Below are 10,000 nucleotides of genomic sequence, written 5' to 3' on the forward strand. Positions count from 1 at the left end.
CCCCACAAGCAAAAGAGCCCAAGGGCTCCTCAGCCATGGGGGAGGGCAGTTTTTAGTTGGAACATGCCCCCTTCAAGACTGGCCAAGCATCCAAGTGGAGTGCTCAACCAGGATCCCGAAGAGAGCCCGAGGCGCCCGAATACCGTCTGCCCACAGGGAGGGTGGAGAACCCCTCCCTTCTAATCCGTTCCCTAGGGTCCCGTCGGTGAAGTGACCTGGATCCTCACCAACGCTGTCAATTTTCCCCAAGCAATGAGATCAAAGACTCAAAGCTACCAAGACGGCGCCGAGCACTGGTGTCATCTAAGGACTCCAGAGTCGACAGCCCGCCTCCAGGAGAGCAGTTTTTGGGTTATAACCTTATGCCACCAACTCAGGACTGGCCAAGCATAGAATGCCCGCATAGTTCCAGGATGATAGCCCAAAGCGCCCGAGAAGCGCCCGAAGAGCGCCCGAAGAGCGCCCGAAGAGCGCCCGAAGAGCGCCCCATCGAGCGCCCAACGAGCGCCCCGCGCGCGCTACCGAGCGCCCAACCCCACTGCCCAGGGAGGGGCGACAACCCCCTCCCTATATATGACATTTGAGCTTTTTCCTCATTTCCAGCAGTTTGAACAAATGTGTTCGAGGAGCCACACCCCCCTTTTTTGGAGTTCCGCTTATCCGTTTTGGACGTTTGAATAACCGAATCGAAGCCTGAAAAATCTAGTTTCTTAGTTATATTTTTCGGATTTTTTCACTTTCATCTAATATTTTTGAATGAGGGGATTCGGGGTAGCAAATCTCAATGTTTTTGAATGATTTCACTTGGAAAAGAAAGCTTATACTTAACATGAGTTTTCGTGATTTTTTCGGATTTTTTCACTTTCATCTAATATTTTTTTTATTTTTTCTTGTAAAATTGGTCGAAAATTAGCCTGAAAATTATAATTATATAATTATTAATAGTTAATTAGTGAATGGCACCTTTAAAAAATGTAACCACTTGTTTAATATCATTTCTTAGAAAAGATATTATGATTTACAAACTTAAAAATTAATTTTCTTATTTGTATAATATTTTAATTTATTAACTTATTTATTTTTAAATATTAAATAATTATATTATATAGTTTAATGTGTTATGGATCAAAAATCGAGGGGTGAGCTTCGTGCTTTTTGACTGATCTCGCGAGTCGGAACTCAGACGGGTCCTCACGAGGTGCCTACGTATCTTCAGCGGGGTGAAGAATCAAGTCAAAAAACGTAGTTCTATTTTGGAGGGGTAGAGCCCTTTATATAGATGTCTCAGGGTTAGAGACTGATCAGAAGTAGGATCCCTGGTGTTAGAATCCTAGTAGAAATAGGTATTTGAGTCAGAGATAGGATAGGACTGATCCTTGATCCTTATCTTGAGCTGCTGGAGGTTATCTAGGACTCTAGATAGTTATCCACGAAACTCAGAGTTCTCGTAGGACTCTCGGAGTCCTGGACTCGTCAGTCAGACTCCTAGTAGGACTAGGATTCGAGTTCTGGGCCCTGACCGGGCTGAGGGCTCGTGCCTTGAGTTTGGGCAGCCCACGTTTCTCAAACATGGATGCCCAACGGGCTTTTTATAACCTCAATCTGCTAGCCACGAATTTTGGGTGATAAACCCAGAATCCGGGCCTTATATTCTGGCCTTTAATCAGACCTGGGCTCAAAATAACCCAACAATTTTTAGGGCCAATTTCGGAGCCATATCATTTGCCCCCCAACTTTGGATAAGTTTCGTAGAAACTTTTCTAAAGTTTTAGAGCATCTCAGACGACTTTTCAAGCCTTTTCAATGATTTTACAGACTTTACGAGTCTTTTTCCGTCTTTTCAAGCCTTTCCTATGAAGAAAATCGTTCCTATAGGCCACATCGTATGCGTTTATAGTGCTCTCAAGCATTTTCATGTTTTTCCGGGACTCAATTCTATTTTTCTTGGAATTTTCATATTTGACTCCAACTTTCTAGAATTTTTTCAGAGTTTTTTGAGTAAAATCAGACATCTGGGTCGATTTGGGGCATTTTGGGGAGCCCATGACGACCTTGGGGCTCACCCAAGTCGAATCAGGGTGCCGTGGGGCACCCAGGTCGATCCTGGGGAACCCGGGTTGATCGTGGGGCGCTCCTAGGGCGCTCTTGGGCCTTCCGGGCGCTCGTGGGCGCTCTTGGGATACTGATGGGGCGCACCTCGGGCGCTCTCAGGCGTTGCGCGCCTTTTAGCATCCAAGTCGATTGTGGAGCTCACCCAGGTCGATTTAGAGTGCTTTTGGTGAGCTCTTCGGGTGATCTCAGGCGCAAGTCTGGCGCCTTCAGGCGTTGGGCGCTCATGTGGCGCACCTCGAGCACTCTCGAGCTCCGGGTGTGTTTTAGCACCGAAATTGATAGTAGAGCTCACTCAGGTCTATTTAGGGTGCCTTGGGTGCCCTGGTCGATCCTGGTGAGGTCCTCGGTTGCTCCCGGGACGCTAGTGGGGCGCAACTAAGGCGCTCTCGGGCGTTGGGCGCCTGTCGGGCGCTCTGGGGGCGCATTTCGCGCTCCTGGGGCGCTCATAGGGCGCTTCTCGGGCGCTCTCGGGCGTTGGGTTTGTTTGACACCCAAGTCCATTTTCGACCTTACCCAGGTCGATTTAGGGCATCCTTGGTGCCCAGGTCGACGCTGGTGAGGTCCTCAGGCGCACCTCGGGCGCTCTTGGCGCTCCTGGGGCGCTCATAGAGCGCTCCCAGGGCGCTCTCGGGCGTTAGGTGTTTTTAGACACCTAAGTTAATTGTCGACCTCACCCAGGTCGATTTAGGGCGTTTTGGGTGCCCAGGTCGACGCTGGTGAGGTCCTCAGGTGCACCTCGGGCGCTCTTGGCGCTCCTGGGGCGCTCATAGGGCGCTTCTCGGGCGCTCTGGGGCGTTAGGTGTTTTTTAGCACCCAAGTTAGTTGTTGACCTCACCCAAGTCGATTTAGGGCGTGTTGGGTGCCCAGGTAGACACTAGTGAGGTCCTCAGGCACACCTCGGGCGCTCATGGCGCTCCTGGGGCGCTCATAGGGCGCTCTTAGGGCGCTCTCGGGCGTTGGGTGTTATTTGACACCCAAGTCCGTTTTCGACCTCACCCAGGTCGATTTAGGGCATCCTTGGTGCCCAGGTCGACGCTGGTGAGGTCCTCAGGCGCACCTCGGGCGCTCTTGGCGCTCCTGGGGCGCTCATAGAGCGCTCCCAGGGCACTTCTCGGGCGCTCTCGGGCGTTGGGGGTTTTTTAACACCCAAGTCATTTGTCGACCTCACCCAGGTCGATTTAGGACATCCTTGGTGCCCAGGTCGACGCCGGTGAGGTCCTCAGGCGCACCTCGGGCGCTCTTGGCGCTCCTGTGGCGTTCATAGGGCGCTCCCAGGGCGCTTCTCGGGCGCTCTCGGGCGTTAGGTGTTTTTTAGCACCCAAGTTAGTTGTCGACCTCACCCAGGTCGATTTAGGGCATCCTTGGTGCCCAGGTCGACGCTGGAGAGGTCCTCAGGCGCACCTCGGGCGCTCTTGGCGCTCCTGGGGCGCTCATAGAGCGCTCCCAGGGAACTTGTTGGCCGCTCTAGGGCGCACTTGGACGTTGCGCGCCTTTTGGCACCTAAGTAGATTGTGGAGCTCACCCAGGTCATCAGGCGCACTTAGGGCGCTTGCAAGGCGCACTTAGGGCGTTGGGTCCTCAAGCGCTCCTCGGTTGTTCTAGGCGCTCCTGGGGCGCTCATAGAGCGCTCCCAGGGAACTTGTTGGCCGCTCTAGGGCGCACTTGGACGTTGCGCGCCTTTTGGCACCTAAGTTGATTGTGGAGCTCACCCAGTTCATCAGGCGCACTTAGGGCGCTTGCAAGGCGCACTTAGGGCGTTGGGTCCTCAAGCGCTCCTCGATTGTTCTAGGCGCTCCTGGGGCGCTCATTGGGCGCTCCCAAGGCGCTTCTAGGGCGCTCTCGAGCGTTGGGTGTTTTCCAACACCATGTTGATTGTCGACCTTACCCAGGTCGATTTAGGGCGTGTTGGGAGCCCAGGTCTCCACGGTGAGTGTTATCAGGCACTCCTCGGACGTTCTTGGCGATCCTGGGGCGCTCATAGGGCGCTCCCAAGGCGCTCATAGGGCGCTCTCGAGCGTAATCATGTTTGATTATGATAGACCTAGTTCAGGTTGATCTAAGAGTTTAGAAGGCTTTTAAAGCCGAGACTCGCTGTGCCTAGTTAGCTTATTGTCTAATCAAGACTAGTTTTTTATTTGTTAAGTCAAACAATAATCACTTAGGCATATCATAGGCCAATCTCTTAACTAAGACTGAGCCATGGCATGTGTTTTAGGGGCCGTTTCTAGGCTTATTCTATAATGGGGTTGTATTAGGCTTTCTCAGGCTAAAGCTTGGAAGGATCAAGCTGAGGGCCACATAAAGACCATAGAACCCCCGTTTCGAGTTGATTAATTCGTTGTAGATAAACAAATACTCAAGGAAAACATTGAAACATTAGATAGGGAACAATCCTTGAGAAATTTTATTGAAACTATAGTAGAAGAGATAAATAACTGAAATCAACAAAGTTTAAAACTAAATGACAATGGTCTATCAGACCTTATTCAATGGTTATCTACTTACTAAGACAATCAATAAACATAGTAAATCTTCAAGTTGGTGGCGTGCCAACTCCTTGGAACCTTGACTCCATCCAGGGTCTGAAAGTTGTACGAGTCGCGACTAGTGACACCACTGCTTTGGCTCCATAAGCTAACTGAAAGACTTCAAGTCTTGAGTCTCCACAGACTTTTAAGTTCTTGATTCTCAGAGTTCTAGCTAGTCCAAGGCACGCCAATAAGGCTTCACATTCAGCCTCGTTATTTGTGGCCGGGAAATCTTGCTTTGTAGAAAACTCAATGACGAACCCATCAGGGGTTTGGAGCACAAGCCCTGCACCATTTGTTTTTGAAACTTCGTCAAAAAGCTCATTAAGTTTCTCCTCTTCTTTGGGTTCCTCTACCCTACTCTCCTGCCCCCCGACTTCCTGGTTGTCAATGGTGCATTTAACTAGGAAGTCAGCCAGGGCTTGAGCTTTGATTGCCACCCGTGGCTTGTATCGAATGTCGAAATTTTCAAGCTCTACTGCCCACTTAATCAATCTTCCACTAGCCTTCGGGCTATGCATTATCATCCTAAGGGGTTGGTCAGTCAAGACTTCGATCTTATTTGTCCTCAGGACTCTGAAAGCCTCTCTCAGGCGCTCAAGGTGATCAGCTTTCTTCAAGCTCTTCACTAGCATATCATTGACATAGACCTCCACGGTCTTCTCATTTAGATGCTTAAACATCTTATTAGCTAAGCGCCAATACGTGGCTCTTGCATTCTTAAGATCAAACGCCATAACCTTTTCTGGTTTACCTCGGAACAAGGAGATGGGAACCAATTCCTTAATTGATAGAACCTGCCCCCCGACTCCCCCGGGTTTCAAGGCTGCAACATAACAACTCCTGGCCATTTTATGGTCTCCTTTTTCTTCTCCTACCCCGTTTCTTGTGGGGAACTTGATTTTCAAGTGATATGTGGATGCTATGGCTTTAAAAACATGCATCCCTGTCCTTCCTAGGATAGCGTTGTAGGTTGATGAGGCCTTAATGACCATAAAGTTCAACATATAAGTGGCCTGTCGTGGCTCTGCTCCCATGGTTACTGGTAATTGGATTATTCCTTCAATCTTGGATTCTACTCCGTTGAAACCATAGATCGGCATGTTGGACGGTGTCAACTGTGAATCAGCATACCCCATCTTTTGATAAGCATCATAGAAGAGGATGTCTACAGAAGCTCCATTATCAACAAGAACCCTCTTAATAGATGAGTTTCCAATAACGGGAGTTATGACCAACGGGTCGTCGTGGGGGAACTTCACCCCTTCTAGATCAGAATCATCAAAGGTTAACGCAATCTCGGTCTTGGCCCTCTTCGGGGGTTCTCCAACGATACATATCACTTCACGAGCATAAGCTTTTCGTGAGTTACTAGACAAGCCTGCTGCAGTCGGTCCTCCAGAGATCATATTGATCACGGGCCCTCGAGGCTCGGTTCTCCTATCATGATCATCATTGTCCCTATCGCGACTATCATTGTCATGGGGATTCCTATCTACATCCTTAGTATACCTGGACAACTTGCCTTTCCGGATCAAAAACTCAATCTCATCCTTCAACTGCCGACAATCATCGGTCTTATGTCCTGTATCCTTATGAAACCTGCAATACAAGTCCTTGTTTCTTTTTTCGGGGTCAGTCCTAATTGGCTTCGGCCATCGAACTCCTCCCTCTTTCTCAATTTCCATCAGAATCTGACTCCTGGGGGCATTCAGCCTTGCATACTCAGTGAACCTCGGTCCTGATTGCTTCTTGGTAGGTGACTTTTCACCATCTTCCCTTTTCAAATACTTGTTATCAGCATCATATTCAGTATCGTTCCCACGCTTCTTAGAGTCCGTGGTTGGTCCCTGGTTATTCTGGGATTTTCTCATGCTTTCCTCCGCCTTAATATACTTCCCGGCTCTCTCTTGGAGCTCATTCATGTTGTCAGGGGCCCTCTTGGCTAGTGAGCGGCGGAAATTATCATCCGTGGTTCCTTGTTGAAGGGCGATCATCGCTACCTTTTGGTCCAAATCCGGGACTTTGAGCGCCTCCTTGGTGAACCTATTCATATAGTCTCGAAGGGATTCGTTCCTGCCTTGGTGAAGGTTCATCAACGAGGCTGAACTCTTAGCGTGGGTCTTACTCCCAATAAACTGGCCTATGAAAGCTCGGCTCAAATCTCCGAACGAGGATATAGAGTTAGGGGGTAGTCGACTATACCAGTGCTGAGCCATCCCGCTCAAGGTTTGGGGGAAGGCTCGACACTTGATGGCCTCCGTGACTGGTTGCAACAGCAATGCATTCATGAAGGTTCGTACATGATTCGCGGGGTCACCCGTTCCATCATATGCCTTAATAGTGGGCAATTTGAACTTTCGAGAAATCCTTGCTGCCATGATTTCCTCGGTGAATGGGGGGATCGGGTTCTCTGGATCACCTGCAGCCAACAAGTTAATTCTATTCATACCTGAGTTCTGAGGGTTTTCAGTCCTTTGTCGAGGTTCGGGCGGTGGCTGCCTGGCCTGTTGTGCCGCCCTGTCTCTTTTCAATTGAGCTATCTCCTGTTCATAAGCTCGAATCCTAGCTTCATACTCCTGGTCCGTGGGTCGACGGGACTCGGGGTTATTCGGCCTGGTGTTGTGCTGGGAGCCTCGGCTCTGGTTTCCGTCTCTCCTCCTTCGTGGGGGAATATCATAGTCCCTCTCCGAATCTTCAGAAGAGTCGTCCGTATAAACTACATACTCATCTGTTGGTCCTCTTGTGGTCGTCACAACGGTTGAGTAATGAGTCCCATGATCAGTGGCTGTGGCCACAACATTAGTCATAGGGGGCAGCGTGCCAAAAATCATAGGAATCGAGGTTTGAGCAGCGGTGGTTGTGCCACTGCTAGCAAGGGTCAACGTGACTGGTGGTGTGGTGGTGATGGGATTTGAGGTTCCAGCGGTGACCTGAGACAAGGGTGGATCCTGGGTTGCGGTGTTGTCTCCGTTTGAAGGTGCATGAATTTCTGAGCGTAATCTGGTGGACACCATGGTTGTTGTCTTCTTCCCACAGACGGCGCCAAATGTTATGGATCAAAAATCGAGGGGTGAGCTTCGTGCTTAGGGGTTATAACCTTATGCCACCAACTCAGGACTGGCCAAGCATAGAATGCCCGCATAGTTCCAGGATGATAGCCCAAAGCGCCCGAGAAGCGCCCGAAGAGCGCCCGAAGAGCGCCCGAAGAGCGCCCGAAGAGCGCCCGAAGAGCGCCCCATCGAGCGCCCAACGAGCGCCCCGCGCGCGCTACCGAGCGCCCAACCCCACTGCCCAGGGAGGGGCGACAACCCCCTCCCTATATATGACATTTGAGCTTTTTCCTCATTTCCAGCAGTTTGAACAAATGTGTTCGAGGAGCCACACCCCCCTTTTTTGGAGTTCCGCTTATCCGTTTTGGACGTTTGAATAACCGAATCGAAGCTTGAAAAATCTAGTTTCTTAGTTATTTTTTTCGGATATTTTCAGATTTTTTTAATATTTATTTTGTATTTTATAAATCTTTTTTTTTGAATTATTGGGAGAGGGGATTCGGGGTAGCAAATCTCAATGTTTTTGAATGATTTCACTTGGAAAAGAAAGCTTATACTTAACATGAGTTTTCGTGATTTTTTCGGATTTTTTCACTTTCATCTAATATTTTTTTTATTTTTTCTTGTAAAATTGGTCGAAAATTAGCCTGAAAATTATAATTATATAATTATTAATAGTTAATTAGTGAATGGCACCTTTAAAAAATGTAACCACTTGTTTAATATCATTTCTTAGAAAAGATATTATGATTTACAAACTTAAAAATTAATTTTCTTATTTGTATAATATTTTAATTTATTAACTTATTTATTTTTAAATATTAAATAATTATATTATATAGTTTAATGTGTTATGGATCAAAAATCGAGGGGTGAGCTTCGTGCTTTTTGACTGATCTCGCGAGTCGGAACTCAGACGGGTCCTCACGAGGTGCCTACGTATCTTCAGCGGGGTGAAGAATCAAGTCAAAAAACGTAGTTCTATTTTGGAGGGGTAGAGCCCTTTATATAGATGTCTCAGGGTTAGAGACTGATCAGAAGTAGGATCCCTGGTGTTAGAATCCTAGTAGAAATAGGTATTTGAGTCAGAGATAGGATAGGACTGATCCTTGATCCTTATCTTGAGCTGCTGGAGGTTATCTAGGACTCTAGATAGTTATCCACGAAACTCAGAGTTCTCGTAGGACTCTCGGAGTCCTGGACTCGTCAGTCAGACTCCTAGTAGGACTAGGATTCGAGTTCTGGGCCCTGACCGGGCTGAGGGCTCGTGCCTTGAGTTTGGGCAGCCCACGTTTCTCAAACATGGATGCCCAACGGGCTTTTTATAACCTCAATCTGCTAGCCACGAATTTTGGGTGATAAACCCAGAATCCGGGCCTTATATTCTGGCCTTTAATCAGACCTGGGCTCAAAATAACCCAACAATTTTTAGGGCCAATTTCGGAGCCATATCATAATGATAATTTTTGTTGTTACTTATGGGACATAAGAGGTAGTTCCTAGTTAGTGAAATGTTTACAACCAAAAATGGATGTAAAGATCATTTCGACTTACTCGAACAACCAAAATATACATCGGTGCACCGGACCCCGTGGCTGAGAGCCTGACGGTAAGGCTAGACAAGGCAAGTAGGGATTGAATCTACCCGACATTACCCTCCGAAAAACTTTTTGTGCTTAGTAATAAGTTCAAAAAGTTTTGAAATCCCACGACTCGGTTTAAAGACTATTTGGCTCGGCCGAACATGCGTCAGCTCTGCAGAATAGCGTCGACAAGGAAAAACGTGCCCAAGATGCTGAGAATCATCCCAAGACCATGGGCCCGCATGTCGTGGTAACCAAGCATTTCGTATTCGGTTATGAATGCCCATGTTTTTGGGTTATAACCTTGTGCCACCAACTCAGGACTGGCGAAGCATAGAATGCCCATGTAGTTCCATGATGATAGCCCGAAGCGCCCAATGAGCGCCTGAAGAGCGCCCGAGGAGCGCCCAAAACGAGCGCCCCGCGCGCGCCTGATGAGCGCTCGACGAGCGCCCCAACGAGCGCCCCGCGCGCGCGCCTGAAAGCGCCTGACGAGCGCCCGAGGAGCGCCCCAACAAGCGCCCCGCGCGCGCGCCTGAGGAGCGCCCCAACGAGCGCCCCGCGCGCGCCCGAGGAGCGCCCTGCGCGCGCGCGCGCAGCAAAGTGCTTGAAGAGCGCCCTTTGAGAGCCCCAACGAGCACCCTCGAGGCCTCGGCGCCCCAAGGCGCCCACAGGGCGCCCCCGAGCAGCGGCGCCCGACGCCCGACGCCCGTCGCCCGTCGGC

Source organism: Daucus carota, chromosome 6 (genome assembly GCF_001625215.2).
Source record: "Daucus carota subsp. sativus chromosome 6, DH1 v3.0, whole genome shotgun sequence".
Taxonomy (NCBI): Eukaryota; Viridiplantae; Streptophyta; class Magnoliopsida; order Apiales; family Apiaceae; genus Daucus; species Daucus carota.